This window comes from Hibiscus syriacus, unplaced genomic scaffold, assembly GCF_006381635.1.
Source record: "Hibiscus syriacus cultivar Baekdansim isolate YM2019G1 unplaced genomic scaffold, ASM638163v2 tig00016106_pilon, whole genome shotgun sequence".
Lineage (NCBI taxonomy): Eukaryota > Viridiplantae > Streptophyta > Magnoliopsida > Malvales > Malvaceae > Hibiscus > Hibiscus syriacus.
Genome location: NW_024062382.1, coordinates 516,604 through 535,731, shown reverse-complemented (window position 1 = coordinate 535,731; position 19,128 = coordinate 516,604). Strand labels below are relative to the sequence as shown.

General features: G+C 33.3%; 1 long non-coding RNA gene across 1 annotated transcript; it reads right to left on the bottom strand.

Annotated features, from left to right (window-relative positions):
• Window positions 1-4,228: 4,228 nt before the first annotated feature.
• On the bottom strand, window positions 4,229-17,575 carry LOC120208255. Its single transcript, XR_005524296.1, has 3 exons — window positions 17,340-17,575; window positions 16,598-16,600; window positions 4,229-4,239 (listed from the first exon to the last, which is right to left on the bottom strand). It is a non-coding gene; the product is annotated as an uncharacterized LOC120208255 (long non-coding RNA).
• Window positions 17,576-19,128: the final 1,553 nt, after the last annotated feature.

Here is a 19,128-nt window from a genome sequence, read left to right as displayed (position 1 = left end):
TTTAGGCAATTGACAATCAATATTTTGTTGATTAAAGCATTGGAGTAAAATTTGAACTACATCAAGTTTGTGCAAGAAGTTCTTTCAAAGAAGCGAAGGATTGGAGAATTTGAAATTGAGGCACTCACCAAGGGATGTGGTGATATGGAAACAAGTCGATTATCACCTAAACTCAAAGATCTTGGGAGTTTTATTACTCCTTATATTATTGATGATCACTTTTTTGGTAAAGTATTATGTGATTTGGATGCTAGCATTAACCTAATGCCATTTTCAATTTTTAGGAAATCTAGAAGTGGAGAAGCAAGGTCCACCACCGTGAATTTACAACTTGTTGACCGATGTATTGTACATCCTAGTGATATTGTTGAGAACATGCTAGTTAGAGTGGAAAAGTTCATTTTTCCACTGATTTTATCATATTGGATTGCGAAGCCGACAAAGATGTCTTGATCATACTTGGTTAACCCTTCCTTGCCACAGGTCGAGCTTTTATATATTTTGAAAAGGGAGAACTTACTATGTGTTTAAATGATGAACAAATTACATTCAATGTTTTGAATAATGTTTCATATGTTGATGACAATGTTGAATATTATTCAATTGATGTTTTTGATGTTTTTGCACAAGAGCATTGATATAAATGCTAAAGCATGAATGTTGCCTTGAGAAATGTTGTGACAATAGAGGAGTTAACCAAGAAGTAAGAAGTTGAAGGAAATTACATGAAACATTTTGAGATATTGGAAGTCCTCAATCATCCTATTCAATCTCCTAAACTCTTAATTGAAAACCCACCCACACTTGAATTGCAGCTTCTACCCGAGCATCTTAAGTATGCATTTATTGGAATTAATACAACTTTGCCTGTTATTATTAAAGAAAAGCTCGAAGCATCATAAGATTAAAAGTTGATTGCTCTTCTGAAGCAGCATAAGTAGGCAATTGCTTGGAGTATTGTTGCTATTAAAGGCATTAGTCTGGTTTTTTATATGCACAAAATATTACTTAAGGACCTTAACAATAGTTCTATTGAGCAACAAAAAAGGCTGAAAATGATCATGAAGAAGGTGGTTAAAAATGAAATCATCAAATAGTTAAATGTTGGGATCATATATCCCATTTCTAGTAGTAATTGGGTGAGACCTATGCAATGTGTTCCAAAAAATATGGCATTATTAATGTGGTATCCCATTAGAAGAATGAGTTAGTGCCAATACGAACAACTACCACCTGAAGAATCTATATGGACTATAGGAAGCTAAATAAAACCACAAGAAATGATCACTTCCCGCTGCCATTTATTGATCAAATGTTGGATCGTCTTGTCGGCAAGGCTTTCTACTATTTTCTCGATGGGTATAGTGGATAAAATCAAATATCCATAGCTCCTGAAGACCAAGAGAAGACAACCTTCACCTGCCCATATGGTACTTTTACTTTTTGATGAATTTCATTTAGTATATGTAATGCTCCAGTAACATTCTAGCGATACATGATGGCTATATTCTATGATGGAAAAATATTGGGGAAAGCATCAGACATCACTTAATATGTGGGGAATTTTTATTGGGTATAGGTTGATTTCTTTAGCATATACAGTGAAGAGGCCTTCACACCATTTGATCATCCAATTTCTCATCTCTAAATATTTTCTCCATCTATTTTATTGTCTAATCAGCCATGGCTACCTAAGTCCATCGCTAGGGAGTACTACAACATCTAGAGAGAATTATCGTGTAGTAGTAGTGATTGAAAAGATCCACCTTTGTAAATGTTAATTCGTTGATATAGAGAAGTATCAAGTTAGATTTGGATGTTTATAAAACGTTTTGGATGTTATCAGGTTACAAACATCATTTGTTTTTGTTAATGCTTTTTGTTATGATTTATGTTTTGACTTTACTTTTATGTGTTGTTGAACCTCTTTGGATGATTTTAGAAGTAAAATAATCCATATGTATGTTTTTATCTATGGTATTTAGAAATTATTATTATGGATATTACAACAACTTATGTCCAACATTGGTTTTTTTGTGAAAAGCAAAGCAATATATCGAGATGTATGCTACCAATATTATGCATTGTTAATTGTTTAATTACTTGAGTTAATGAAGGTTAATTCTGGCTAATTAAATATTATTAATCTTTGTGTAAAACATGAATGCAAGGTTTTAAGATTGGTCATAATAAAAACTGTCAAATATCATCTGCATCCATTTTATCCTTGATCTAATTCTCTTTTGTATGTTGCAACACTACCTAATACTTTATTCTGATTTATTATGTTTTCTATAACTATGTTTACTTTCCACTCCAAATATTTACGTATTTTCCATAACTATCTTGTAATTCATTTTTGCTCTTCGACATCCAAAGCTTTCTAGTTTCCACTTTATTAATTGATATGCGACATGTGCACTTACGTTGAATGATGAAACTATTTCATAGCATTAGTAACTATTCAAGAGTCCAAATTTTTAGCACAATGACTAGTGGAACGGAGTAAATTCTTGTAGCCCTTCCTTCTTCAACATCATCCTCCAATTTGTATGAATACTTAAATCCTTTAGAGCAACCCTAAAGACATGTTTCTTAACTAGTTAAGTCCACTAGAACATGTGACCTCTATATACAAAGGTATCATAAAGTGGTGGAAAAATCATTGGCTCCGAGATGACTTCTTAACCTAACATTCTTGCTCTTCTCCTTTCTTGATTCTTTTGAACTTTTTTAAATTTGTCTTTTAGGTTGGAATGATATCTCAAGAAAAAGAGATCCCTCTTGGTGGATGAGGATATAGCATTAACTAATCCTTGAATATGTCTACCAAAACCTCTTTCAAACCTTGCTCCTTTTTCCCAAGGTCAACTGAATTACCATTCTGGAGCACCTAAACAATCTAGGTCCCTGTATCCTACTTTCTTCTGGCTCAAATTTGGTGTTAACAAACTCAAGAGAATTGAAGGAGCATTTGAAAGCATCTTCACTCACTTCAATATAGGGAGAACTAGTGGAAACAAAAGTAATTACATCTTCTTCAGCATTGATACACATCAACCTTCCCTCAATCACAAATTTGAGCTTTTGATGTAAGGTAGATGAAATTGCCCTTTGTTGATGGATTAAAGGCCTTCCAAGTAAACCGTTACAGGTAGGCATGATATCCATTACAAGAAATTCGATTTCATATGTAGATGGAACAATAGTTAAAGAGATATCAATATTCCTAAAACTTCTCTCTTAGTTCCATCAAAGGAACAAACAACGTTCTGACAATTCTTCATGTGTGTATTGCCAATGCACAACTTCTTCAAGGTTACTAATGACATTACATTCAGAGAAGATCCACTATCAAATAACAACCGAGTTAAACATCTGATTTGCATCTTATGGTAATATGGAGAGCTTTGTGACTATCAATCATTCTAGAAGAGAACTCGTCATGAAAAAAACAAAATGAAGTTATCTACCAACAAATCTAGTTTATCTACGGATAAATCCTTTGGTAGAAATGTTTGGTTTAGAAACTTCAACAAACAATTCGTTGTGTTTCAAATTTCAATAAAAACACAAGCACTAAGACACGAGTAGGTAGCTTGTGTAACTAATTAACACTATGTACTTTCTATACTTCAAAAAATTTAGAAATTAAATAGCTTCATTTTCTGTTACTGGTTTATTGATGATTGGCTCATCGTCTTTCATCAGCAAATTTTTAGTTTTTCCCTTTATCACTAGTATGATTTTTTTTAGGTTCTTTAGATTGATCTAAAGAATAACACCTCTCACTCCTGGTAAAATGGACCACTTCATTCACATCTTCTTTAACAGTTTTTAAGTCTTCAACATTTTCCATTTTAAACTCATATCTCCATGGGACATGCTTTTTATCCTTATAGAGAAATGGAGACAAGGATATTATTATCACTATTGGAGTTTCTATTTCTACCACTCGGGCTTTCAGTGTGATAACTATAAGGAAACTGGCATTGTATACTCCCTTATAAGAACCCTTAGATGTACAAACCTTAACTTATACTGCTTCATCATCTTCTTCATAACATTCCACTTCTCAGTCATCCATCATTCGCTGCACCAAAGCTTTAAACTCAAGAAACTTTTGTATCGTGCATCCCTTGTCATTGTAATATGAACATGCATCTTCGTTTTCATATTTCTTGAAGATTAAGTTAGGTACCAACAAACCAGCGATGACCATCTAACTCCACACCCATACTAGTGGGGCTTTTATTTCAAACATGTTTCTTGACCTTTTTTCCCCATTTTTCTTTAATTATTATGTTGACTCATGAACATCTATGGTTAGATAAAGGGTTCTGATACATGTTCATTTTTTTAGTGTCACTAAAATTTATGACATCTTTTTGCCTAATCCTTTTGACAATCTTCTGGAAGGCGGTGTGTTGAGTTAATCGATCAATGGAGTTGGCCAAGAGGGGGGTGAATTGGCAAATAAAAATTTCGGTGGAAGCTTTGCAGAAAATTGAAAAGATTTGCACAACGATTTAGAGTGTTTCGAATTTCTCAACCAAAGTCTACGTCCACTACCTTAGCTATCCACACTAAGGATTTTCCACAAATTCACTAATTTGTCTTTCTTTTGAGGAAAAAGAGTAACCTTACAAATCCCTCAAGAATTATACCCCAAATTCTTGAGAACACTCTCTCCCAAAGAGAATAATACAAATTTTGCAAACTTACAAGAAAATTCTCACTAGGCAAGATGTTTGCACAATTCTAGAACAAAGAAAGAACACTCAAGAATAATACAATTGAGCACAATAAGTGTTCTTCAAAGAAAAAATGAATATTGAATGAAATAGGTTTGAAAATGCTCAAACTTGAGGTTTGATGCTTTTTCTTTGATTCTCTCTTGATTCTTGTTGATTGTTGTTTCTTGTGTTTGATCAATGGCTTCAAAGCTTGTTTAAATACACCTTTAAATGATTCTGAACATTGGGGATGCTTAGTAGAGTCAATAGAGTTGTTTTAGTGTGAAATCAATTAATAAAACAGCTTGGAGTGTGGGGGGAATCGGTACCCCCTCATTGGGAATCGGTAACCCCTCATTGGGAATCGATTCCCTAAGTGTAAAATTCAAATATTTTGACTGTTAAACAGGGGGAATCTGTACCCCCTTGGGGGGGAATCGGTTCCCTCCGAGCATTCTGTTTTTCTCAGAGCCAAACCATTCAGGGGGAATCGGTTCCCTCTGAGCAATCTGGAATTTTTTGCTTTGAAATGGTTCGAAATATTTTGTAAAATTGTTTTAAAATTATTTTAAGATTAAAACTTAATTTTACATTTCAGTAAGGATTAAAAATGACATTTGAAAGATTTGGAGTAATATTTTGATATTCGAATAATTATATCGAATATACTCGAAAAATCTTTTGGAAAATCTTAAAATTCATTTAACTTAATTTGTTATATCGAAATATAAAAATATTTTCAACAATATTCCCCTTTTTGATATAACAAAACATTTTAGTAATTTTAAGATTTTGAAATCAAGTTTTGAAATTACTCCCCCTTACTCTAACACTTCTCCCCTTTAAAAACACTTTAACATTTCTCCTCATTTTTGTTAAATCAAAAAGAACTTTAAAAGATTTTAAACAAGGTTTTAAAATCATTTAGCCAATTGATTATAAATATATATAGCTTAAGTTGCGAAGATCACAATCAAGAGAAACGTTAGCCATTAGTTTCATAATCAATATTCATAAACAATGTGATATGGAGAATTTGGTCATATATCTAACATGATGTAAATGATGCAAGAATGAATAAATTTAACCAAACCAAATATATATAGAAATATAAGTTCAAACATCCATAATCCATCAAACAAATTCAAACATCCAACAATCAAAGTTAAAATAATCCAAAGTCATTCAAAATGTTGAAACAATAAACTCCATGTTCTATTTCAAAGTATTAAAGCATGACAAATAATCAAGCATCCGTAGGAGGATCGGGAGGAGGAAAATGAGCTCGCATAACGGCCATCTCGTGTGAAAGTGCATTAATGCGTTCATTCATAGAAGCGTTGTTTGCGCGTATCTCCCGGATAATCTCCAATTGTTGAGCTCCCATTATGGATAAATGAAACTCTATGGAAGTGAAGCGAGAATCTATGGATGCATACCGAAAATCAAATGTCTCCATAAATGATTAAAAGTATGGAGGCATTTGATCTTCTGGTCGTGCTTGGTCCTCTGGTGGAGCTTGTTCCTCGTGTTGTTCTTGCTCATCATTGGAGTCATCGGCTTCCGGAGGTTGTTCATGAATACGAACCCAAAGACTAGTCTCTTCATTGAACTTCCATCCCGATTTGGTTAAAGAGAAGAGGTTGATTTGGTTTTTTAGGGGAAATGAAGCATCAAGACCAACTCTAAGCCCAGCCTTTTTAAACAGATTACTAAGAATACAACCGTAAACTAAAGAAGAACATAATTTTTTATTGGGAACAAGATTTGCGGTTTCGACAAGTTCATAAAAGATAATATGTGGAAGGTTGATTTTGAGATTATTTTGGACACAATGTAGCCAAAATAAATCTAAGGCTCGGAGAGTAGAGTAACAGCCTCCGGATGGTCGAAACCACCAAGAGATCATAAGGTAAAGAAAATGGTCGTGAAGATCAAAAACACTTGCACTATCCCTTCATTTGTACTGAGATCCTACCATCAGTGTTTCATTGTCTAACCCGTCATTATCTAATCCTAATGCTTTGGCTATGTATTATGAGTCAAGATGAAGGAATCGTCCTAGAAGATAGGACCGGATTCCTATGGTTAAGGTTTTATCTCGGTTTTGAATGCAAACGGTATTAGAGTAGAAGATACGAACGAGTTGATGGTAGACTATTGGTTCAAGCTCGAAGAGTTTATCAAATTTCCACTCTTGAAGAGTAGGAAGATGTCAAAAATTGACGTCTAACATGGCTTGAAGAGATGGGATTCGTTCTTCCTGAATTTTGTAGGACTCAAAGTATTGACAAAACCTAAAGTAGAGATTTTGTCTACGACCGGGTTCATTGAAGCAAGAATTGCGAATGGTCATGTTTGGATCATCGGGATTAGGATTAGGAATTTGTTGTATAGGTGGAGGATTTGGAGGTGAGTTTGGAGGTTGGCTAGAACGACTAGATGAAGGTCTAGAACGTTTGTGAGACATGATTTAAGGTAATCGGAATGGAAGAAATAACCTGCAATTTTAAGAACACATGTATGCAATATAATCAATCCCAAAACTCAATTGAGTCCTCAATATTTCAAAGTTCTCTAAACCAAATCTAATGGGAAAAGTTTTTGAAAACTATTAAAAAATAAGGGTTTGAAAATCAATATACACATAGTTTTCATAATAACAACATAATTAAATCAAAACAAAACAATTTGAATTTTTTTAATTTCAAAAAATTTCAAAAAATTTGAAAAATTCTTGTGCTTTTGATGAAATTAGTTACAGAATCTAGTTTATAAACACTAAACAATCAATGCCCTATCTAAAGTTCAACCTAGAACTAATTAAAACTAGTTCTATGTTCAAAAATTGATGAAATAGAAGTTTTAGAAAAATATCTTGAAGAATTTTGGATTTGAGTGAGATTAGATGAAGTTTGCACGTTTTTTATGATTCCAACAGGTTTAGGAGATGATATTTGAAGAGAATTCTGATTAAAAACGTTGTTTTGATGAAGTATGGAGATAGGGTAAGAGTAGAGAGGAAAATGGCTAAGAGAGAAGAAGAGAGGGTTTGAGAGTTTGGGGTGTTCTGCCCATGTTAAAAACCAAACCCCAGGGGGGAATCGGTTCCTCTTCAATGGGGTATCGATTCCCTCTGCACCAAAACTGATAAAATATGATTATGGGAATCGGTTCCCCTTTAAAGGGGTATCGATTCCCTCTGCACCAAAACTGATAAAATCTGAATTTAAACACTCAAAATGCTAAATTAATTTTCTCTAGTGGTATTGGCACCTCATATATTGAAAATTAATCATATTCAATCCATCAAATTAATCTTTAAATTACATTTTAACATAAATTTAATTTTCACCAAGAAGCATAAACTCCCCCTAACTAAAGCAATGAATGCAATCAAAAATTACTATTATAAGCATTTTTTTCATTTATTCTTAAAAGTGCTAAAATTATTTTAAGCACTAAGTGAAGATAGGTTAGTTAAACCTAATTCTCTCGTAAGTGTCCAAAAATGTTCCTTGTCTAAAGGCTTTGTAAAGATATCCGCTAATTGATGCAAAGTGTCAACAAATTCTAGAACTACATCTTCCTTAGTGACATGGTCTCTAATGAAGTGATGTCTTATTTCAATGTGCTTAGTTCTAGAGTGTTGGATGGGATTTTTAGTGAGACAAATAGAACTAGTATTGTCACACTTGATAGGAATAGTACCTACTTCAATTCCATAATAAAAAAGTTGTTGTTTCATCCATAAAAATTGTGCACAACAACTACCAGCTGAAATGTATTCGACTTCAGTGGTAGATAATGCAACACAATTTTTTCTTTGAAAACCAAGAAATCAGCATATTTCCAAGGAATTGGAAAGTACCGGAGGTGCTTTTCCTATCTAATTTGCATCCTCCATAATCCGCATCAAAAAAGGCATGCAAGCTAAAACTAGAGTCTCTAGGATACCAAAGTCCTAAACTAGGAGTGTCCTTAAGGTATCTAAAGATTCTCTTAACAGCTAGTAAATGTGATTCCTTAGGGCATGATTGAAATCTAGCACATAAGCAAACACTAAACATAATGTCTGGTCTACTTATAGTTAGATAGAGCAAAGAGCCAATCATTGACCTATATAATTTAACATCCACACATTTACCTCCTTCATCCAAGTCAAGCTTTGTAGAAGAGCTCATTGGAGTGTCATGAGGTTTCCCATTTTCCAGTCCAAACTTTTTGAGCATATCTTTGACGTATTTAGCTTGATTGATGAGGATGCCATCTTTTCTTTGCTTGATTTGGAGTCCCAAGAAAAATGAGAGCTCCCCCATCATGCTCATCTCGAATTCACTTTGTATTAGCTTAGAAAATTCTTGGCAAAGAACATCATTAGTAGAACCAAATATTATATCATCAACATAAATTTGAACTACTAATAAATATTTACCTTTATGCTTTAAAAACAATGTAGTGTCAACCTTCCCTTTTGAAAAACCTTTTTCAATTAAAAAGTTTGACAATCTTTCATACCAAGCTCTAGGAGCTTGTTTTAAACCATAAAGTGCTCTTGTCAATTTAAGAACATGATCCAGAAATTTTGAATCTTCAAAACCTGGAGGTTGTTCCACATACACTTCTTTAATAAAACCATTTAAAAATGCACTTTTAACATCCATTTGATATAATTTAAATTCATGAAAACATGAAAATGCTAATAACATTCTAATTGCTTCCATCCTAGCTACGGGAGCGTATGTTTCATCATAGTCTATGCCCTCTTCTTGAGTATACCCTTGAGCAACAAGTCTAGCCTTGTTTCTCACTATATTACCACTCTCATCAAGCTTATTCCTAAATACCCATCTAGTACCTACAGTAGATTTAGTACTAGGCCTTTCAACTAGTGTCCATACTTTACTTCTATCAAATTGATTTAACTCTTTTTGCATAGCCATAATCCAATGTTCATCATTTAATGCTTCTTTAATATTCTTAGGCTCTATGCATGAGATAAATGCAACATAATTACAAATATTTCTAAGAGAAGATCGAGTTGTTACCCCTTTCGATGTATCACCTATGATTTCACCATCCTTGACATAGTTGTACTCTCTTGGGTAAGATACTTCCCTTTCTTCAATGGTTGAATTCTCAAGAGGATCCTGAGTTTCCTCATCTTTCGTTTATTCCTTTAATGATGGTTCTCCAACGTCATGTCTAATGTCATTTGTATTTATAATACATACACCATCATTCAAACAAGAATCCTTCATCGGAAGGAGATTATCATCGAAAACAACATGTATAGACTCTTCTATAACTAAAGTTCTTTTATTAAATACTCGATAAGCTTTAGAACTTAAGGAATAACCCAGAAAATTTCCTTCACCACTTTTAGCATCAAATTTGCCAAGATTGTCTTTACCGTTGTTTAAAACAAAACATTTACATCCAAAAGGATGAAAATAGCTAATGTTAGGCTTTTTATTTTTAAAAAGTTCATATGGAGTTTTCTTCAAAATAGGCCTAATCATTACTCGATTAATAACATAACAAGCAGTATTTGTGGCTTCCGCCCAAAAATATTTTGGAAAATTGTTTTCACAAAGCATGGTTCTAGCAATTTCTTCTAAAGTTCGATTTTTCCTTTCAACAACTCCATTTTGTTGAGGGGTTCTAGGTGCTGAAAAATTATGACTAATACCATTAGAATTAAAAAAAAATCAATAAATCCAAGATTTTCAAATTTAGTTCCATGATCACTCCTAACACTAGTTATAGAGTAACCTTTTTCGTTTTGGATTACTTTTGAAAACGTGATGAATTTTTCTAATGTTTCATCTTTAGTACTTAAGAATAGAACCCAAGTATATCTAGAATAGTCATCTACCAAGACAAATGCATATTGTTTTCCACCCAAGCTAGTAGTTCTAGATGGCCCCAAAAAGATTTAAATGGATCAATTGCAATACTCTACTAGTTGATACATCATTAATGGATTTAAAAGAAACTCGCTTTTGTTTTCCTTTAGCACAAGCATCATAGATTTTATCATTATCAAATTTTAGTTTAGGCAGCCCTCGAACCAAATCTCCTTGAATTAACCGTTGCAAGACACTCATACTAGCATGTCCTAGTCTCCTATGCCATAACCAACTATCATGCTCATCCTTAGTAACTAGGCATAAATTAGTCATATCTATAGAGTCTAAATGCACCATGTATATGTTTCCTATTCTATGACCAACAAGAATAATCCGATTAGATGCAATGTCAATAACTTTACAACCATTAGTTTCAAATATGATATTGAATCCTTTATCACAAAATTAACTAATGCTCAAAAGATTATGATTTAATCCATTCACATATAAAACATTTCTAATTTGTATGGAAGAGGTATTACCTATTGTACCTATACCTTCGATGTAACTTTTTGAATTATCACCAAAAGTCACTTCTCCTCTATTTTTGACGTTAAGCTCTATAAACCGGCTTTTGTCTCCGGTCATGTGTCTTGAGCATCCACTATCAAGGTACCATGAGTTTGAATTTGTTTCCCGTGCCTTATAGCAATGCTGTTTTTCCTACAAACATAGATTAATTTCTAATTTTTGGTACCCAAATTCTTTTGGGTCCATATTCATTAGTTTCCAAAATCCTAGTCCCCTTAGGTATCCATTTGTGTAGGATATCTTTATCTTTAGTAGTAATGAGTCCTTTAGGAACCCATATACTTCTAATGATTTTTCCATTAGAGGTTCTTCGGGGACCTTTATGATTGTAGTTTTTAAAACTTTTTCTAACAAAGTTGGATTTTGAATTTTCTCCATTTTCAAAACGTTTTGTTCCAACTTTATCAAAAGAAGCTTTAAGATCATCAATTTTCTTTTGATGATCATCATTGACCTTTGAAAGTAAATTTTGCAAATCTAAAATTTTCTTTTCAAACTCTTCTAGTTTGATTTGCAAATCACTAATTTTACTTTCAAAATCATTGTTGGTCTTGGATATGAGCTTATTTTCATTTTCCAATTTTGAAACATCATTTTTATATTTTAAAAACAATTTCTCATAATTCGAAGTCAACCCATTATATTCCTCTAATAACTCGTCATAAGATAAATCATCTAATTCAAATGAGTTAGAGGTTACCTTAGAATCTTCCCCGAATGCCATCAAGCACAAGTTTACTACTTCTTGTTCCTCTTCATCGGAACCTTCTTCATCACTCCATGTAGCCACATGAGACTTGTGCTTATTCTTTGATTGACCCTTTCTCTTCAATTATGGGCAATCATATTTGACATGCCCCGGCTTTTTTCATACATAGCAAATGATAGGGTCCTTCTCTTTTGGTTCATTTTTTAGGCCATCACTTCGTTTGAATTTTCTTCCTCGGTAAGGTCTCATCATTTTTCTAAACCGTTTAGAAAAAAATGCCATTTTCTCGTCATCGTCATCTTCATCCGAATCACTCTCATCTTTTGTCGATTTGAGAGCAACTCTAATATTTTTATTCTTCTCCTTTTCCTTTGGTGTCTCGTCAATCTTATCGAGGTCCACCTCATCTTCAAGCATCATTTCATGAGTGAGGAAGGAACCGTATAGCTCTTCAATAGTTAAGGACTTTAGATTCTTAGCCTCGATGATTACAGTCTTCTTGGATTGCCACGATTTTGGAAGTGAGTAAACTAACTTCCTCACAAGCTTTTCATTGGGAATGATCTCTCCATATGATTTGAGACCATTAACAATCATTGAGAATCTATCCGTCATAGCTTTGATATCTTCATTTGGTTTCATCTTGAAATTTTCATAGCTATGTGTTAGAAGACTAATTTTAGATTCTTTTACCTCGTCGGTGCCTTCATGAATTACTTGTAGTTTATCCCATATTTCTTTGGCAGTTGTACAAGATGAAACTCTTCCATATTCATCTGGTCCAAGAGCACACAATATGATATGGATGGCTTTGTAGTTGAGCTGGAACATTCTTGTCTCTCCTTCACTCCACAATCTTGGATGAGTGAGAGGCCCTCAAATCGATGCGGGTAAACCGATCCGATCTGGAGTGTCACATTAGGGCCACCGGAGCGACCCACTGTAAAAATAGCGAAAAATTTAAAACTTTTGTCAAAACATGTAACTTATAAAATGATTTATCAATATGCAGAAATAAAACAGATGTTCAGACTCATATATAAAACAAATTACAATTACATGCCCCCTAATCACATGTACCCTTCTCTGCAAGCAACGCCTGAAGAACTCCCTTATTGATGTCGATAGGTGTACTGATATAATTCTTTAACCTGCAATGGTGAGCAATAGAGTGAGCTTCGAAAAGATCAGTAATATAGAACTATCAGGTGATGCTATATGACATGCAGATAAATGGAAAAACAAATGTTTTCCTTATTGAATCAGACATATACCAGTTTGCAAAATAATCTGGGGTTCCATTAATAGTTCACCGAGTAGAAGCCATGAAGATCACAGTTCATATGAAGCATTCATAGTATCACGTTTTCAGGAGATCGAATAGGATGTCTAGTGTGTTCCAACAGTACAATAAAATCATAATAGGTACACTAATCAAATGATAGTTCAATAAATATCATAAATCATACTGTAGTGGAGCTTTTTAAACTCGTAGTTTAAAACCATCGTATAAAGAGTTAACCTAAGGGAACATCTTAGGGCCTGAGAGCCTACCCAAGAAAGTTTCAGGGCCACGGGGCCTACCTAAGAACACATCTTAGGGCCACAGGGCCTACCTGATAATGATCTCAGGGCCGCAGAGCCTACCTAAGAGTCACATTAGGTCCATAAAACTTTTACAGCTTGATCAAAGATGTACTTTACAAATTAGTATCTCCAATATACAATTTATACCATGATACAATTCCATAATCCATCACCATTAAGTCGGTGTATCCGTAAAACAGTAACCATAGATTTTAGTGTACCTCATGTTAAAACAATAAAACAATTTATTAATAAACTTGGAACACACTAGAGAATCCAAATATTTTTCAGAGGTATTTTGAAGTTATCAGTATGGATAACATAAACTAGTGTAATTTGATCGGATTCCAGGAACAAAGTCCTATCGAAGAGAATCAATTACTAACTGATCTAATCAGCCTTTTAATGTTGATAGTTTAGAATTCCACTATGATTCATGTGTATCAGGAAAGTGTTCATGAACCTTTATACTTAATGAATTTTAGATTCAGATTTATGGAGAGTGATTCCATTACTCAACCAATCTGGGGTATCCAGAATCCATTGCATCTGAGTTACTTGTGCGAATTAGATATAACCAGAGTGTTTTGAGCTGATAAGGGAGAAAACGCAGATTCAGAACATATACCCATTATATTGATAAATTAGATTATCAAATAAATCGAGTTACATAACTCCTAGACTAACGCATGTCGACAAGTCCATTCAATGCCCTTCCAGAGTATTCACTCTTTAATACTAACAGTTCTTGTCCATAAATCATGTTCGTAATCGTTGATGAATAGATCTTCCAACGGTCTTTATTTCATTTCCACGTTTCAACAATATCAGGAAATACAGACGTACTTGATTCATGGTTCATGACTCGTAAAGACATTTCATCTTGTAAGTTCAACAGTGTTTCCAGACTCACCCAATCACTTATTTAATCCTCAATCGTTGAGGTTACTTAGTTCATTTAGCAATCAAATCTATCCCGATTACTTTAGAGTTTTCCAGAGTAATTCAGATGTTTTTGAATTTCATATACATATTGTACTACCTTTTAGTTCAATTTAGTAAATCTGATATTCGTGGTTGATTTGTCTCACGAATTTCCCTTTCTTAGCATCGAATGTGCTCTAGAGCTGAGTTGAGCCAATTACTTCCAGAATTATCATCGATCCATACTTGTGAATACTAACACGCATTCAAATGATATTTATGATATTCAGGTATTGACATAGTTTTAGGGTTTATCTACTCACTTAAATTATGTTCCATTACTTTTAAGGGTAATACAACACCTATGTTTATTTAAATTCCTTAATAAGCCCAAGACATTATATTGATAAATTAGATTATCAAATAAATTGAGTTACATAACTCCTAAACTAACGCATGTCGACAAGTCCATTCAATGCCCTTCCACAGTATTCATTCTTTAATACTAACAGTTATTGTCCATAAATCATCTTCGTAATCGTTGATGAATAGATCTTCCAACGGTCTTTATTTCATTTCCACGTTTCAACAATATCAAGAAATACAGACGTACTTGATTCATGGTTCATGACCCGTAAAGACATTTCATCTTGTAAGTTCAACAGTGTTTCCAGACTCACCCAATCACTTATTTAATCCTCAATCGTTGAGGTTACTTAGTTCATTTAGCAATCAAATCTATCCCGATTACTTTAGAGTTTTCCAGAGTAATTCAGATGTTTCTGAATTTCAGATACATATTGTACTACCTTTTAGTTCAATTTAGTCAATCTGATATTCGTGGTTGATTTGTCTCACGAATTTCCCTTTCTTAGCATCGAATGTGCTCTAGAGCTGAGCTGAGTCAATTACTTCCAAAATTATCATCGATCCATACTTGTGAATACTAACACGCATTCAAATGATATTTATGACATTCGGGTATTGATATAGCTTTAGGGTTTATCTACTCACTTAAATTGTGTTCCATTACTTTTAAGGGTAATACAACACCTATGTTTATTTAAATTCCTTAATAAGCCCAAGACATTTACTTAGTCTAGTCCATAAGGGCATTTTGGTCATTTTGGTGTTCAATGTTTTTCCATTCATTTTAAAGCTTAAGGATATACATTCATTCCTGGCTTGGTGATATTCTTGATTCATTTCCATTACAAGGGTATTTTGGTCATTTTACAGATCTAGGGTATTTCAATCATTTCCTTCAGTCCAGTCTTATTATTTAATCCAAACTTATCATTTACTTCAGTCATTTCAAACAATTCTGACAAAAGAGCAGCATCTATAAAATATTCGTCATGTACTTACTCAATTCGGTGATTTCCAGGTTGAATGTCTTCTCAAATGTTAGTAACTAATTATCACTAATTTTCCATACAAAAATAGGATCTTAACAATTAAATTTGTACTTAATCGAGTTAAGTACGAATCCTCAAAGTACTTTCTCATTCAGGATTAACTCGGACTATTTTATCTCTCAAGGGCATTTTCATAATTTCTTAACCAGATAATTTCGGTATTAACTCTTAACAAAAATAATTATAATATAGAGATCCTATGATTAATTTCTTTCTTGAACATTCTCTGATCTTAAAATGATTTCCTTAACAGACTTATAGTATCTTGCACAAACCCTCTTGGGGTTAAAAACTGATTATCAAAATTTTCTAAGCAAACTAGTATTCCTTATACACATCTGTAGTTTTATCAGATCAATAAGTCTTGTCAGAGCTATTAATCAACTTCCAGGGATAATTCTTATCATTTTACAATATAGGGTATTTTCGTAATTTTACATAATCGAAATATTCTCATAATTTATCATCTAAGTACCTTTAATGAGATAAATTATAATCTACATATCCATGGCTGATTCCCTTATCACTTAATTCCAGAACTTGAAATTTAATTCCAAATGTCCTCCAATTTCTTATAATAGTCATCTGAGCCATATTCAGTTACCTACTTTCTACTGCATTCGTATCGAGTGTAGAACTTCATTAATTACACATATGAGCCCAAACATTTCCATTCATGCATTTACCAATACCAACATGTTCTATAAAGCATAAAGAGGTAGTAAAGTATTACCTCGATTTTTGTGCCATACTGATCGACCATTTACATTCCATTCGAACACCCTCTATCTTTAAGTCAACTTCCAATAATTCCTCGGATACAAAGCAACCAAATTTACGTCAAAAACTGAACTTAATTGAGAAGCTAACTTGAATCCGAAGGTAAAATATGGAACACAACTTACCGGGTGCGAATTTGGCAAAACAAACTTCGGATTCGGACCCAGTACGTCGAAGAGAATCCAAAATATGCATTTTTCAGGTATAATCAAATACGCTGCCAGAACCTCATTTTTCTCGAATTTGAACTCATTATATTTGATTTCGAGCTTTCAATTTTTCTCTCACGTACCCAGACCATCAAATATACAAACTCGATTCCAGATAATTTTCTCGCCATAAAAATAATTTATTAGAATCTAAATAATAATTTGAAAACCCAATTTTCATAACTAAAAACTTGAAGAGCCAGTAATAATTAATTACTAACATCATGGGCTAAATTGATTTTATTTGAACCATTATGCTATAATCATAATAATACTGAAACTAAAAGACAAGGTTAAGTTTTTACCAAACTTGGATAACTCAGCTTGTTATTTACTCATTTTGCACTTTATCAATTATCCCCAACACCCACGTGATTTGTTATTTCTTCACTTCAATTTTTTTCTTCATGTTTTTCATTTCTTGTAGCCATCCTCACCAAAGCTCTGCAGATAACCAAAGAAGTTTCACCAGCCGGTAGTCAAACCCGATGACCAACACGTCGGGTCATCGTCTACTACCATCATTCGAAAACAAAATACACCATCGAAACCACCTTGTGCTAATATCATCAAACGAATTCTCAGCAGTGTAAAGCAAGCGAAAAGCGATATGAGGTCCAGTTGGGTACTGTTCGAGTTCCACCTTTGGGTTTGAGAATTTTTGAAGATCGCCCAAGAGGCTTTCTAGCTGATTGAGATTCATTTTTTTTTTTTGCTTTAGTAGAATCCCCTTTTTAACAAATAAAAGTAGAGACAAGAAAAATAATAGATCATTTATGGTGTTGCTTCTTTTCTCCTTTTGCCCAAGCAAATCCCTATGTTAGAGATATACTTGAATTCAAGAAACCATGACCCATCACGTTAGACAAAGAAATATTATAAAAAAACCCCAAAATATATTATAAATTTGTGATGCTAAACGTTTTGAATAAAAGAATTATTTATTTTCAATCATTTCCCCATCACTTCAAAATGTATTATTTTTATAAAAATAATATCAAATCAGTAGTAGTAATAGAAATACAGAAATTCTAGAATTATCTACCAATAATTTGATTGTATTCGAATATGAAATACACTAAATTTACAAAATAAAATATACATATTTATCCATATGATAAAACATTTCACTTTCTTAATTTATGTACTTAAAAATATTTAGTAATTCAAAAACGGACTTTTTAAAATATTCATTCGATAAAAAAATATACTATATAAAATTCTCAATACAAAGTAGTTTATAACTTATTCAGTATCATATTTAATATAGAAGAAATATAACCCCTAAATTGGGGTGTGACAGAGGCTTGATATATCCGTCTTCTACAACCTTCCATGCTTCCATGTCACTTTTTTGAATGAAATACATCATCATATTCTTCCAATAGGCATAATTAGCTCCATTGAAGAAAGAAGGCTTGTTGACGGGCATCGAATCGAGATCGAAGTCAAAGTTTGAAGCGCTGACCATTGATGACTTGAAAATCGATGTAACTCTTCTCGAATCGACTCAAGAGGCGATTAAACCTTCAAATGAGTAAGGCCCTGATACTAATTGTTGAGTTAATCGATCGATGGAGTTGGCCAAGAGGGGGTGAATTGGCAAATAAAAATTTTGGTGGAAGCTTTGCAAAAAATTGAAAAGATTTGCACAACGATTTAGAGTGGTTCGACTTTCTCAACCAAAGTTTACGTCCACTACCTTAGCTATCCACACTAAGGATTTTCCACAAATTCACTAATTTGTCTTTCTTTTGAGGACAAAGAGTAACCTTACAAATCCCTCAAGAATTATACCCCAAATTCTTGAGAACACTCTCTCCCAAAGAGAATAATACAAATTTGGAAACTTACAAGAAAATCCTAACAAAGCAAGATGTTTGCACAATTCTAGAACAAAGAAAGAACACTCAAGAATAATACAATTGAGCACAATAAGTATTCTTGAAAGCAAAAATGAATATTGAATGAAATAGGCTTGAAAATACTCAAACTTGAGGTTTGATGCTTTCTCTTTGATTCTCTCTTGATTCTTGTTGATTGTTGTTTCTTGTGTTTGATCAATGTCTTCTAAGCTTGTTTAAATACACCTTCAAATGATTCTGAATGTTCGGGATGATTAGTGGAGTCAATATAGCCATTTTAGTGTGAAATCAATTAATAAAACAGCTTGGAGCGTGGGGGTGGGGGAAATCGGTACCCCCTAATGGGGAATCAGTTCCCTAAGTGTAAAATTCAAAAATTTCGACCATTAAACAGGGGGAATCGGTTCCCTCCGAGCATTCTGTTTTTCTCAGAGCCAAACCATTCAGGGGGAATTGG